Source organism: Salvelinus fontinalis, chromosome 21, assembly GCF_029448725.1.
Source record: "Salvelinus fontinalis isolate EN_2023a chromosome 21, ASM2944872v1, whole genome shotgun sequence".
In the NCBI taxonomy this organism is placed as follows: Eukaryota; Metazoa; Chordata; class Actinopteri; order Salmoniformes; family Salmonidae; genus Salvelinus; species Salvelinus fontinalis.
Genome location: NC_074685.1, coordinates 20,798,855 through 20,813,568, shown reverse-complemented (window position 1 = coordinate 20,813,568; position 14,714 = coordinate 20,798,855). Strand labels below are relative to the sequence as shown.

At 50.7% G+C, this 14,714-nt stretch overlaps 1 pseudogene; it reads right to left on the bottom strand.

The window, feature by feature from the left end:
- Window positions 1-677: 677 nt before the first annotated feature.
- LOC129818411 (serine/threonine-protein kinase NIM1-like) lies at window positions 678-3,561 on the bottom strand (annotated as a pseudogene).
- Between the last annotated feature and the right edge of the window lie 11,153 nt (window positions 3,562-14,714).

Sequence of the window (14,714 nt, the reverse complement as noted above, 5' to 3'; positions counted from 1 at the left end):
TTTATTAAGTTTGGAGGGTAGACCTACTTATGAAGGCAGAATGTGGGGAGATTATTGGGTTGACAAAGGTTTCGAGCAAATTTGCATAGCAAGCGCTAAAGTCTATCATCTGCTCACTGTTATCCCTTCAGTAAAATTCTGTATTCCATCCGTCTCCTCTCGGCTGATCTGCATGTGTATAGGGGCGCACAATAGCTGCGCGCGCTCTGCTGTCACACCCAGCGGTCCACACAGAGGGTCTATTGTATGAACGTCGCTGGACTGGCAGATGTCTCCATAGCAACGTTGCGCCATCTGCCGCTCTCTGCAGTTGGGGGTCGGATGGAGGAGGAGTCGAGGGTAGTTTGAGTGCAAAGGGGGCTGGAATTGACTGGTTTGGGGGCTTGGATAGGGCCTGGCTATCATCAGTTGCTCTGCCAGATGGTGTGGGCTTTTGTTTACATGGGGTCGAGCAGGACATTGGCTTTTGGAAGCACTTCATACAAAGCGGCTGGATAGTAGCCCTAAATTTGATTGCATAGGCATTATCCTATATTTGAAAACCACCTGTTTCAGATTAACAAAACAAGCCTGCATGAATGTCAATTGGGTCTTTATAGTACTATATATCGAAAATATTTAGGTATTCAAGGGTTAATAAATTCACAATGGTAGAAGTTCAATTTGATGGTCAAATATAATACAGAGACAAGCACCTGTGCAAAATCAATCTCTCAGATTAAACAAAAAATCGCAATGACAAAAAAATCCTCTGGATTTCAGAGACTATCTATGATCTCCGCAAACAACCAAGGAGTGTCTTTAAGCAATACTCTTTCAGCACATTCTTCATATTTCATGCAGTCTATTGTGCTATGAATAAAAGTATACATATCACATAAGGTTGCTTTTTAAAGTCACTTTGATGGGGCTCATTTCATCAGGAACATTTATACCCCTATTTCATATCTTACATGGGGCTTGCAACACCAGGATAGTGGGTTTGGTTCCCGGGACAACCCATAGGCTTACGTGAAAAATATATGCACGCATGACTGTAAGTCGCTTTGGATAAAAGTGTGTGCTAAATGTCATATATTATTGTATTATAACAATCTTACTTCAAATCAAAGCTTATTCGTCATGTGCACAGAACACAAATTTCACAAAACAGTGAAATGCTTTACTTGCAAACCCTTCAGCAACAGTGCAATTGCAATATAAGAAATATAACACAGCAGTGTACAGTAGACAATAGTAAATCATAGAAAAAGAGAATAAGCAATGCTGAGTTGATAAAAAAGAGACATCAGTCCTTCAGGCCAATGTTTCAGTACCTGTGTGTTACCACAAATGTCCGTATTCAAGTTCAATAGAACATTTGTGGCTGTATGATGCTGAGTGAATGTTCAATGGATTAAAGCAGGCTTATATAAGGACCCATGTCCAGGCTGGTCACTTACTGAAGGACACATAACTTGGAGGAGTGCATCAGACCTCTGTAGGCCAGGAGGCCCTCTCTATTAGGGTCCTTGACCAACCCTCATATCACAGGCACAGTCTCGGCGCCACGCCTCTTCTGGGCGCGGTGTAATAGGATGCGGTAAAGTCCGGTGATGGGTCTGCGGCTGCCCTTGCCCTGGTTGTTGCGTATATGTTCCACGTTGACACCCAGCTCCTCCAGGGAGGCCCTGATCTCCGCCTCATCATCATCCAGCTCCCCAGACTCTGCATCTGCCAGGCGCAGAGGGTTGAGGGGGACCGGTGGCACCACTGTCCACGGGTACTCCACAGGGAGCAACCAGTCACAGCCCAACATCTGGTCCACCGCATAGCGATCCGCTGGCACAGGCTTAAGGATGCCCCGAATCAGCCGCTGGCACGGGCCTGGTACCCAGGGCGGGAGGGTGTAGACCCCTTCTATAACGGCGAGCCTCAGCTTGCCCATGGTGTCAGCCTGGAAGGGCATGGTGCCGGTCACCATGAAGAAGAGCAGGACGGCCATGGCTCACACGTCCACTGGTGGCCCCGCGTAGCACTCGTCCCTGAAGAGTTCAGGCGCAGCGTAAGGGGGAGAACCACAGAAGGTGTCCAGGATGTCGCTGCGGGTGATGACCTTGGTGCTGAAGCCAAAGTCAGCCACCTTCACACAGCCATTACAGGTGTACAGTACATTTTCTGCCTTCAGGTCCCGGTGGATGATGTTTTTGTCATGCTGCAAACACAAACAATTGACACACTATATGAAATAATTTGACTATTCACATTGACTGAAATAATATATTTTATATTAATTCTGTACTGGACTTTATTAAGACCTGTGATCATATTGCTGATCCTATATGTGAATTAAATTGAATATTACTGACCATGTGTTTGATGGCGGACAGGATTTGTGCAAAGGTGATCTTGGCCTCTGCTTCTGACAGCCTACCATCGGAGCAGATGTGTGTATGGAGGTCCCCTCCCCCAGCGTACTCCATCACCAGGTAGAGGCGGCTGTGTGACTACACCACCTCGTAAAGACGCACAACATGCCTCCCGGGTGGCGCAGTGGTCTAGGGCACTGCATCGCAGTGCTAACTGCGCCACCAGAGTCTCTGGGTTCGCGCCCAGGCTCTGTCGCAGCCGGCCGCGACCGGGAGGTCCGTGGGGCGACGCACAATTGGCATAGCGTCGTCCGGGGTAGGGAGGGTTTGGCCGGTAGGGATATCCTTGTCTCATCGCGCTCCAGCGACTCCTGTGGCGGGCCGGGCGCAGTGCGCGCCAGCCAAGGGGGCCAGGTACACGGTGTTTCCTCCGACACATTGGTGCGGCTGGCTTCCGGGTTGGAGGCGCGCTGTGTTAAGAAGCAGTACGGCTGGTTGGGTTGTGCTTCGGAGGACGCATGGCTTTCGACCTTCGTCTCTCCCGAGCCCGTACGGGAGTTGTAGCGATGAGACAAGGTAGTAATTACTAGCGATTGGATACCACGAAAATTGGGGGGAAAATGGGATAAAAAAATAATTAAAAAAAAAAGACACACAACATTGGCATGCTGCAGGGCCTCCATACAGGAGATCTCCCCAGAGAGTAGCCTCTGGACCTGAACATCCAGCCGCGTCTTATGCAACACCTTGATGGCCACCTTATCTGGGGGTGAGAAGGAGAGAGTCAGATGTTTGACAACTTGAGACAGGTGTTTTCCTCAGTTCAGTTTCAACATGCTTTACTGTGGTGGTTTCACAGTCACACTAATGAATTGCTTTGCTGTTATCATCATTACATGGATGATACATTTATCAAAGTTGTTGATGAAGTTCTGTATGGTCAGCAGTGTGACCTTTACCTTTGGTGAGGATGTGGAAGGCCATTTTGACGCGGGAAAAGGTTCCAGATCCGATCTCAACACGGACCTTGTAGAAGCCAATCCTACGGCCCATGATCAGCTCCTTGATGGTCCGCTCATCCTGACACATTTCGGTGGTGAGCCTTTTCAGGGGGGTGAGGCGTTGGGGAGGGTCGGCCCCCTCCTCTGACTGACAGGCTATAGAGGCTGGGGCGAGGCCTCCTGGAGGACATCTGGTACTGGCCACCTGGCATCCTTACTGCTACTCAGGGCGTGGCAGGTAATGGAAAGGAACTAACTGTGGAAAGGAAATATAATACTGTATCAAGTCACCTTGAGAACCCAATAGTCAATTGTATGATGACTTAACTGAATTATACTATTATAATAGTTGCAATGCATCAACATTTGATGTATTACAAAGAAAGTTTAAGCATTTCACTGTAAGGTCTACAGTCGTGGCCAAATGTTTTGAGAATGACACAAATATTAATTTTCACAAAGTCTGCTGCCTCAGTTTGTATGATGGCAATTTGCATATACTCCAGAATGCTATGAAGAGTGATCAGATGAATTGCAAAGTCCCTCTTTGCCATGCAAATGAACTGAATCCCCCCAAAACATTTCCACTGCATTTCCGCCCTGCCACAAAAGGACCAGCTAACATCATGTCAGTGATTCTCTCGTTAACACAGGTGTGAGTAGCAGCAGGCAGGTGTGAGTGCATCTGCACGCACAGTGAGGTGAAGACTTTTGGAGGATGGCCTGGTGTCAAGAAGGGCAGCAAAGAAGCCACTTCTCTCAAGGAAAAACATCAGGGACAGACTGATATTCTGCAAAAGGTACAGAGATTGGACTGCTGAGGACTGGAGTAAAGTCATTTTCTCTGATGAATCCCCTCTCCGATTGTTTGGGTCATCCGGAAAAAAGCTTGTCCGGAGAAGACAAGGTGAGCACAACCATCAGTCCTGTGTCATGCCAAAAGTAAAGCATCCTGAGACCATTCATGTGTGGGGTTGCTTCTCAGCCAAGGGAGTGGCTCACAATTTTGTCTAAGAACACATCCATGAATAAAGAATGGTACCAACACATCCTCCGAGAGCAACTTCTCCCAACCATCCAGGAACAGTTTGGTGACGAACAATGCCTTTTCCAGCATAATGGAGCACCTTGCCATAAGGCAAAAGTGATAACTAAGTGGCTCGGAGAACAAAACATCGATATTTTGGGTCCATGGCCAGGAAACTCCCCAGACCTTAATCCCATTGAGAACTTGTGGTCAATCCTCAAGAGGCGGGTGGACAAACAAATACCCACAAATTCTGACAAACTCAAACCATTGATTATGCAAGAATGGGATGCCATCAGTGTCAGGGTTGTGAGCGGAGAATATTTGGAGTCAAACGCAGGACACAGGTGTTGAGCGAAACCAGTGTTTTACTCAAAATAAATGCACAATTCCACAAATGGAAAATAAACAGATACATACACGTATCAACTACAACACCTAACGCACAAACAATCACGGACAAAACAGAAATGAAAGCCAGAGGGTTAAATAGGGAACATGGGGGAATTGAAACCAGGTGTGTATAATACAGACAAAACAAAACTGAAAAATGGATCGATGGTGACTAGAAAGCAGGTGACGTCGACCGCCGAACACCACCCGAACAAGGAGAAGGGCCGACTTCGGCGGAAGTCGTGACAGTACCCCTCCCCTGACGTGCGGCTCCAGCAGCGCGACGACACCGGCCTCGGGGACGACCCGGAGGGCGAGGTGCAGGGCGATCCGGGTGGAGACGGTGAAACTCTTGTAACATGGATGGATCTAGAATGTCCTCCACCGGTACCCAGCATCTCTCCTCCGGATCGTACCCCTCCCACTCCACGAGGTACTGAAGGCCCCTCGCCCGACGTCTAGAATCCATGATGGCCCTTACGGTATACGCCGGGACCCCCTCGATGTCAAGAGGGGGCGGAGGGACCTCCCGCACCTCAGACTGCTGGAGTGGACCAGCCACCACCGGCCTGAGGAGAGACACATGGAACGAGCGATTAATACGGTAATCAGGGGGGAGTTGTAACCTATAACAAACCTCGTTCAGTCTCCTCAGGACTTTAAATGGCCCCACAAACCGCGGACCCAGCTTCCGGCAGGGCAGGTGAAGGGGTAGGTTTCGGGTCGAGAGCCAGACCCGATCCCCCGGTGCATACACCGGGGCCTCACTACGGTGGCGGTCGGCACTCGCCTTTTGTCTCCTGATGGCCCGTTGTAACCGCACATGGGCAGTGTTCCAAGTCTCCTCTGAGTGCCGAAACCATTCATCCACCGCAGGAGCCTCAATCTGGCTCTGATGCCATGGTGCCAGGACCGGCTGGTAACCTAGCACACACTGAAACGGTGATAGGTTGGTAGAGGAGTGGCGGAGGGAGTTTTGGGCCATCTCTGCCCAGGGGATGTAAGCTGCCCACTCCCCCGGCCGGTCCTGGCAATAGGACCTCAGAAACCTACCCACATCCTGGTTTACTCTTTCCCCGTTACTCTCGGGGTGGAAACCTGAGGTAAGGCTGACCGAGATCCCCAGGCGTTCCATAAACGCCCTCCAGACTCTAGACGTAAATTGGGGACCCCGATCAGAAACTATATCCTCAGGCACCCCGTAGTGCCGGAATACGTGGGTGAACAGAGCCTCCGCAGTTTGTAGAGCCGTAGGGAGACCGGGCAAAGGAAGGAGACGGCAGGACTTAGAAAACCGATCCACAACAACCAGGATCGTGGTGTTACCCTGCGACGGCGGAAGATCCGTCACAAAATCGACCGATAGGTGTGACCACGGTCGCTGTGGAACGGGAAGGGGTTGTAATTTCCCTCTGGGCAGATGTCTAGGTGCCTTGCACTGTGCACATACCGAACAGGAGGACACATAAACCCGCACGTCCTTAGCTAAAGTGGGCCACCAGTACTTCCCAGCAAGGCAGCGCACCGTCCGACCGATACCAGGATGACCAGAGGAGGGTGACGTATGAGCCCAACAGATCAAACGATCGCGGACATCAAACGGAACGTACATACGCCCAGCTGGACAGTCAGGTGGAATGGGCTCTGAACGTGACGCCCGTTCGATGTCCGCGTCCACCTCCCATACCACCGGTGCCACCAGGCGAGAGGCTGGAATGATGGGAGTGGGATCTGAGGACCTCTCCTCTATCATACAGCCGGGACAGTGCGTCTGCCTTAACGTTCTGGGAACCTGGTTTGTAGGAAATGGTGAAATCAAAACGGGTGAAAAACATGGCCCACCTTGCCTGGCGAGGGTTCATTCTCCTCGCCGCCCGGGTGTACTCCAGATTGCGGTGGTCAGTCCAAATGAGAAAAGGGTGTCTTGCCCCCTCAAGCCAATGTCTCCACGCTTTCAGAGCCATGACAACAGCCAGCAACTCCGGTCCCCCACATCATAGTTTCGCTCCGCCGGGCTGAGCTTCTTCGAAAAGAATGCACAGGGGCGGAGTTTTAGTGGCGTACCCGAGCGCTGAGACAGCACAGCCCCTATCCCCGCCTCGGACGCGTCCACCTCAACTATGAATGCTAAGGAAGGATCAGGATGAGCCAGCACGGGAGCTGAGGTAAACAGAGCCTTCAGGTGACCAAACGCCCTGTCCGCTCCAGCTGTCCACTGCAGTCGCACCGGTCCTCCCTTCAGCAGTGAGGTAATGGGAGCCGCTACCTGACCAAAACCCCGATAAATCTCCGGTAGTAGTTGGCAAACCCTAAAAACCGCTGCACTTCCTTTACCGTGGTTGGAGTCGGCCAATTACGCACGGCTGAAATGCGGTCATTCTCCATCTCTACCCCTGACGCTGAAAAGCGGTACCCTAGAAAGGAGATGGACTGTTGGAAGAACAGACATTTCTCAGCCTTGACGTACAGGTCATGCTCCAACAGTCGACCAAGCACCCTGCGCACTAGGGACACATGCTCGGCGCGTGTAGCGGAATGTATTAGAATGTCATCTATATACACCACTACACCCTGACCGTGCAGGTCCCTAAAGATCTCATCCACAAAGGATTGGAAGACTGATGGAGCATTCATTAACCCGTACGGCATGACGAGGTACTCATAATGCCCAGAACTGGTGCTAAATGCTGTCTTCCACTCATCTCCCCCCTTGATACGCACCAGGTTGTAAGCGCTCCTGAGGTCCAATTTTGTGAAGAAGCGTGCCCCGTGTAATGACTCGGTCATACTCGCTATAAGTGGTAGCGGGTAACTGTATTTTATCGTGATTGTAACGGTCCTGACCTGTTTTATGTTGTTTTTGTATGTGTTTAGGTCAGGGCATGTGTTTTGGGTGGGCAGTCTATGTTATCTGTTTCTATGTTGGTTTTGGTTGCCTGGTATGGCTCTTAATTAGAGGCAGGTGTTTTGCGTTCTCCTCTAATTAAGAGTCATATTTAGGTAGGGTGTTCTCACTGTTTGTTTGTGGGTGATTGTCTTCCGTATCTGTGTTATGTTTTGCACCATACGGGACTGTTCGGTTGTTCGTTCGTTTATTTTGATGTAGTCTGTTTCCTGTCCGTAAGTGTTACGTTTAGTTATGTAAGTTTATGTTCAGGTTTCGTCTACTTCGTTTTCTTGTTTTGTAATTTTGAAAGTGTTTTGTTTTTCGTGTTGCCATCATCGTTTTCAAATAAAGAGATGGCTTATTTCCCGAATGCTGCATTTTGGTCTGATGATCCTTCTCTCCTCTCCTCATCTGAGGAAGAGGAGAGCGACAGCCCTTACAGAATCACCCACCAAATTAGGACCAAGCGGCAAGGGAAAGCTCGACAGGGCAACAAGGACTCCTGGACTTGGGACGAAATATTGGACGGGAGAGGTCCATGGGCACAGCAGGGAGAATATCGCCGTCCCAAAGCTGAGCTGGAGGCACTGAGGAGAGTAGAGGCTACCGGAGAGAGGAACTGGAGTTATGAGGGAACGTGTCTGGCACGGAAGCCAAAAAAGCCCGTAAGTAACAGCCAAAAATTTCTTGGGGGGGGCTAAGAGGTAGTGGGCCAAGGGCAGGTAGGAGACCTGCGCCCACTTCCCAGGCTTACCGTGGAGAGCGGGAGTACGGGCAGGCGCCGTGTTACGCAGTAGATCGCACGGTGTCTCCTGTACGAGTGCATAGCCCAGTGCGGGTTATTCCACCTCCCCGCACTGGCAGGGCTAGATGGGGTATTGAGCCAGGTGTCATGAGGCCGGCTCAACGCGTCTGGTCTCCAGTGCGTCTCCTCGGGCCGGCATACATGGCACCTGCCTTACGCATGGTTTCCCCGGTTCGCCTACATAGGCCGGTGCGGGTTATTCCATCTCCCCGCACTGGTTGGGTGACCGGGAGCATTCAACCAGGTAGGGTTGGGCAGGCTCAATGCTCAAGAGTGCCAGTACGCCTCCACGGTCCGGTATTTCCGGCGCCACCTCCCCGCCCCAGCCTAGTACCTACAGTGCCTACACTACGCACTAGGCTACCAGTGCGTCTCCTGAGCCCAGTTCCTCCTCCACGCACTCTCTCTGTAGTGCGTGTATCCAGTTCGGTGCCTCCAGTTCCGGCACCACGCACAAAGCCTCCTGTGCGTCTCCAGAGCCCTGTACACACTGTATCTTCTCCCCCTACTAATCCTGATGTGCTTGTCCTCAGCCCGGTGTCACCAGTGCCGGTACCTCGCATCAGTTATAGAGTGGGCTTTGAGAGTACAGTGTGCCCTGTCCCTGCTCTCCGCACTAGTAGGAAGGTGCTTATCCTTAGCCCGGTGCCTCCAGTTCCGGCACCACGCACCAGGTCTACAGTGCGCCGTATCCGGCCAGAGCCATCCGTCTCACCAGCGCCATCTGAGCCATCCGTCTCCCCAGCGCCATCTGAGCCATCCGTCTCCCCAGCGCCATCTGAGCCATCCGTCTCCCCAGCGCCGTCTGAGCCATCCGTCTGCAATGAGCCTGCAAAGCCGCCCGTCTGCCATGAGCCTGCTAAGCCGCCCGTCTGCCATGAGCCTACAGAGCCGTCCGCCAGACAGGAGCCGCTAGAGCCGCACGCCAGACAGGAGCCGCTAGAGCCGCCCGCCAGACAGGAGCCGCTAGAGCCGCCCGCCAGACAGGATCTGCCAGAGCCGCCAACCAGACAGGATCTGCCAGAGCCGCCAACCAGACAGGATCTGCCAGAGCCGCCAACCAGACAGGATCTGCCAGAGCCGCCAGCGAGCCATGAGCAGCCAGAGCCGTCAGAGAGCCATGAGCGTTGAGAGCCGTCAGCCAGCCATGAGCGTCGAGAGCCGTCAGCCAGCCATGAGCGTCGAGAGCCGTCAGCCAGCCATGAGCGTCGAGAGCCGTCAGCCAGCCATGAGCGTCGAGAGCCGTCAGCCAGCCATGAGCGTCGAGAGCCGTCAGCCAGCCATGAGCGTCGAGAGCCGTCAGCCTGCCATGAGCGTCGAGAGCCGTCAGCCAGCCATGAGCGTCGAGAGCCGTTCAGTCAGGATCTGCCTGAGTATATCAGCCGGGACCTGCCCCTTGTCCCGGTGTTGCCCCTTGTCCCGGTGCTGCCCCTTATCCTGGTGCTGCCCCTTGTTCCGGTGCTGCCCCTTATCCCGGTGCTGGTCTTTATCCTGGTGCTGCCCCTTATCCTGGTGCTGCCCCTTGTCCCGGTGCTGCCCCTTGTCCCGGTGCTGCCCCTTGTCCCGGTGCTGCCCCTTGTCCCGGTGCTGCCCCTTGTCCCGGTGCTGCCCCTTGTCCCGGTGCTGCCCCTTCTCCCGGTGCTGGCCATTCATTTAGGGGATGTTAGTTTTAGGGTGGTCATTGGGAGGGGAAGACAGAAGCGGGGAGTGACTATGGTGGTGTGGGGACAGCGTCCAGAGCCGGAGCCACCACCGTGGTCAACTGCCCACCCAGACCCTCCCCTGGACTTTGTGCTGGTGCGCCCGGCGTTCGCACCTTGAGGGGGGGGGTTCTGTAACGGTCCTGACCTGTTTTATGTTGTTTTTGTATGTGTTTAGGTCAGGGCATGTGTTTTGGGTGGGCAGTCTATGTTATCTGTTTCTATGTTGGTTTTGGTTGCCTGGTATGGCTCTTAATTAGAGGCAGGTGTTTTGCGTTCTCCTCTAATTAAGAGTCATATTTAGGTAGGGTGTTCCTACTGTTTGTTTGTGGGTGATTGTCTTCCGTATCTGTGTTATGTTTTGCACCATACGGGACTGTTCGGTTGTTCGTTCGTTTATTTTGATGTAGTCTGTTTCCTGTCCGTAAGTGTTACGTTTAGTTATGTAAGTTTATGTTCAGGTTTCGTCTACTTTGTTTTCTTGTTTTGTAATTTTGAAAGTGTTTTGTTTTTCGTGTTGCCATCATCGTTTTCAAATAAAGAGATGGCTTATTTCCCGAATGCTGGATTTTGGTCTGATGATCCTTCTCTCCTCTCCTCATCTGAGGAAGAGGAGAGCGACAGCCCTTACAGTGATCTTATTTAATCCGCGATAATCAATACACGGGCGCAAACCTCCATCCTTCTTCTTCACAAAAAAGAAACTCGAGGAGACAGGTGAGATGGAAGGCCGAATGTATCCCTGTCCCAGAGATTCGGTGACATATGTCTCCATAGCCACCGTCTCCTCCTGTGACAGGGGATACACGTGACTCCTGGAAAGTGTAGCGTCTACCAAGAGATCTATCACACAATCCCCCGGTCGATGGGGTGGTAATTGAGTCGCCTTCTTCTTACAGAAGGCGAGTGCCAAATCGGCATATTCGGGAGGAATGTGCATGGTGGAAACCTGGTTTGGACTCTCCACCGTAGTGGCACCTAAGGAAACACCTACACACCTCCCTGAACACTGACAGGACCATCCCTTGAGAGCCCTCTTGCCACGAAATAATCGGATCATGAGAGGCCAACCAGGGAAGACCCAACACAACAGGAAACGCAGGAGAGTCGATCAGGAAGAGACTAATTCTCTCCTCGTGATCCTCCCGCGTTCTCATAGCGATGGGCACTGTGACCTCCCCAACCAGCCCCGACCCCAAAGGACGACTATCTAAGGCATGTACAGGGAAGGGAACATCAACCGGAATAATAGGGATCCCTAAGCTATGAGCCAAAGAGCGGTCAATAAAGTTCCCAGCTGCGCCTGAATCTACTAGCGCCTTATGCTGGGAATGTGGGGAAAACCCAGGAAATTCTATAGATAACCACATGAGTGCAACAGAAGGCTCTGGGTGAGTTATGTGCCTACTCACCTGAGACGACCCACCAGTGCTCCGCCTGCTACCTCGACTCCCAGGAGAAACACCCCAGCACCGGAACTCCCAGGAGAAACACCCCAGCACCGGACAGCAGTGTGCCCTCTGCGTCCACAGTTGGTACATGGAGTGGTTCCCCCCCCGGTCTCCCTCCTAGCAGCCCCTCCCAACTCCATAGGGGTTGGATCCAAGGAGCTGGGTAATGGAATGGGCGGACCCCGATCTAGACGCCCGCGGGAGGCCAACAGGTTATCCAGCCGGATAGATAAATCCACCAGCTGGTCCAGGTTGAGAGTGGTGTCCCTGCAGGCTAGCTCCCTACGAACGTCCTCTCGTAGACTACACCTGTAGTGGTCGATCAGGGCCCGCTCATTCCATCCCGCACCAGCGGCCAGAGTACGGAAGTCCAAAGCGAAATCTTGAGCGCTCCTCATCCCCTGCCTGAGATGGAACAATCGCTCTCCCGCCACTCTCCCTTCAGGTGGATGGTCAAAGACTGCCCGGAAGCGGCGAGAGAAGTCATCATAATTATCCAGGGTAAATCCCTCTCTTCCCCAAATGGCGTTGGCCCACTCCAGGGCTTTACCAGTCAGACAGGAGATGAGAGCGCCCACCTTCTCGTGTCCCGAAGGGGACGGATGAACAGATGCCAGGTATAGCTCCAGCTGTAGGAGGAAACCCTGACACCCGGCTGCTGTTCCGTCATATGCTCCCGGGAGCGAGAGCCGAATTCCACTGGTTCCGACCGGTGGAGGGATGGATGGTGGTGTAGGTTGAGGTGCGGGTGTTGGTGCTGGGTTATGATTTACTGGGAGACCTCCTCTCTCCCATCTTTCCATAGTTTGCAGCACGCGATCCATGGCTGTCCCTAAACTATGCAACATAGTCGCGTGCTGTTGAACCTGCTCCTCTACTGGGAGAGAAGGGCTGGCTGCGCCTGCTGACTCCATTTGAAGTTATGTTCCGTGATTCTGTCAGGGTTGTGAGCGGAGAATATTTGGAGTCAAATTTGGAGTCAGGACACAGGTGTTGAGCGAAACCACAGTGTTTTACTCAAAATAAATGCACAATTCCACAAATGGAAAATAAACAAATACTTACACGTATCAACTACAACACCTAACGCACAAACAATCACGGACAAAACAGAAATGAAAGCCAGAGGGTTAAATAGGGAACATGATGGGGGAATTGAAACCAGGTGTGTATAATACAGACAAAACAAAATAAAACTGAAAAATGGATCGATGGTGACTAGAAAGCCGGTGACGTCGACCGCCGAACACCACCCGAACAAGGAGAAGGGCCGACTTCGGCGGAAGTCGTGACAATCAGTCAGGATGTGACCCAGAAGTTAATTGCCAGAATGCCAGGGCGGATTGCAGAGGTCTTGAAAAAGAAGGGTCAACACTGAAAATATTGACTCTTTGCATCAACTTCATGTAATTGTCAATAAAAGCCTTTGACACTTATGAAATGCTTGTAATTATACTTCAGTATTCCATAGTAACATCTGACAAATCTAAAGACACTGAAGCAGCAAACGTTGTGGAAATTAATATTTGTGACATTCTCAAAACTTTATTTCACGACTGTACGCCTGTTGTATTCGGCGCACGTGACAAATAAACTTTGATTTGAAGTCAGTATTTTACAATGCGTTATATAATAATACCAGCTTGATAAGAGAGAACACCTTTTTACATATCTCACCTTACAAGTTTGAAAACTGTCGCTCAGATTTAATCCCATTTTTAAGTCTCTCAGCATTTATGGATCCCCACACAGCCGCTTCAGAAGTCATGGTAAAATTGATCAAATCCTTTCTATGGAACCAGCGGGAGATGGAAAAAAAGATCCCCAATCCTCCTCAATGTCTGGTCAACCCTGAAATGCAAATATCTAACTCCTTTTAGCTTGTAGTCTTAGATTTCCACTAACTGCCTCAGAATATGTCTATTGACATTTTCTGTGGTCTCCACAGCTCTGAGCTGTACACAAGGTTATGGTCATGTGAAGCATCATCCTATTCAAATGTCAGAGTAAAAGTTAAATGAACTCATAGCACAAAGTGTTCTCACCCCTGTCTCTGACACTGTCTACTCACCTCTCCCCTTGCAGATTAGGAATCAAGGTGGTGTCATGCAGTCTAATCCCCAAACTTTATTTAGATGTATCTCAATCCCCTAAAGATGAAGGGCTACAAAGCATGCAGAATTGTAATGCGTGCGTACTGGCGGTAGAGAAGTCAGGCGCAGGAGAGCAAAGACTGTGTTACAACGGCGCAGTTTAATGATAGAAATCACCGTGAACAAAAACAATATATACAATGGTACAAAAACCCTAGACATAACGTGCACAAGCACTTACAATAAACAATACCGGACAAGGACATGTGGGGAACAGAGGGTTAAATACACAACATGTAATTGATGGAATTGAAACCAGGTGTGTGGGAAGACAAGACAAAACAAATGGAAAATGAAAGGTGGATCGGCGATGGCTAGAAGACCGGTGACGTCGACCGCCGAACGTCGCCCGAACAAGGAGAGGGACCGACTTCGGAGGAAGTCGTGACAAGAATAAGGGTAGAAGGGATCATAAAGCATACAGTCCCAGTCAAAAGTTTGGACACACCTACTCATTCAAGGGTTTTTCTTTATTTTTTATATTTTCTACGTTATAGAATAATAGTGAAGACATCAAAACTATGAAATAACACATATGGAATCATGTTGTAACCAAAAACGTGTTAAACAAATAAAAATATATTTCAGATTCTTCAAAGTTGCCACCCTTTGCCTTGATGACAGATTTGCACACTCTTGGCATTCTCTCAACCAGCTTCATGAGGTAGTCACCTGGAATGCATTTCAATGAACAGGGGTGCCTTGTTAAAAGTTAATTTGTGGAATTTCTTTCCTTCTTAATGCGTTTGTGCCAATCAGTTGTGCTGTGACAAGGTAGGGGTAGTATACAAATGATAGCCCTATTTGGTAAAAGACCAAGTACATATTATGGCAAGAACAGCTAAAATATGCAAAGAGAAACAACAGTCCATCATTACTTTGGTCTGATGAGTCCAAATTTTGGTTCCAACCGCCGTGTCTTTGTGAGACAGAGTGGTGAACGGATGAT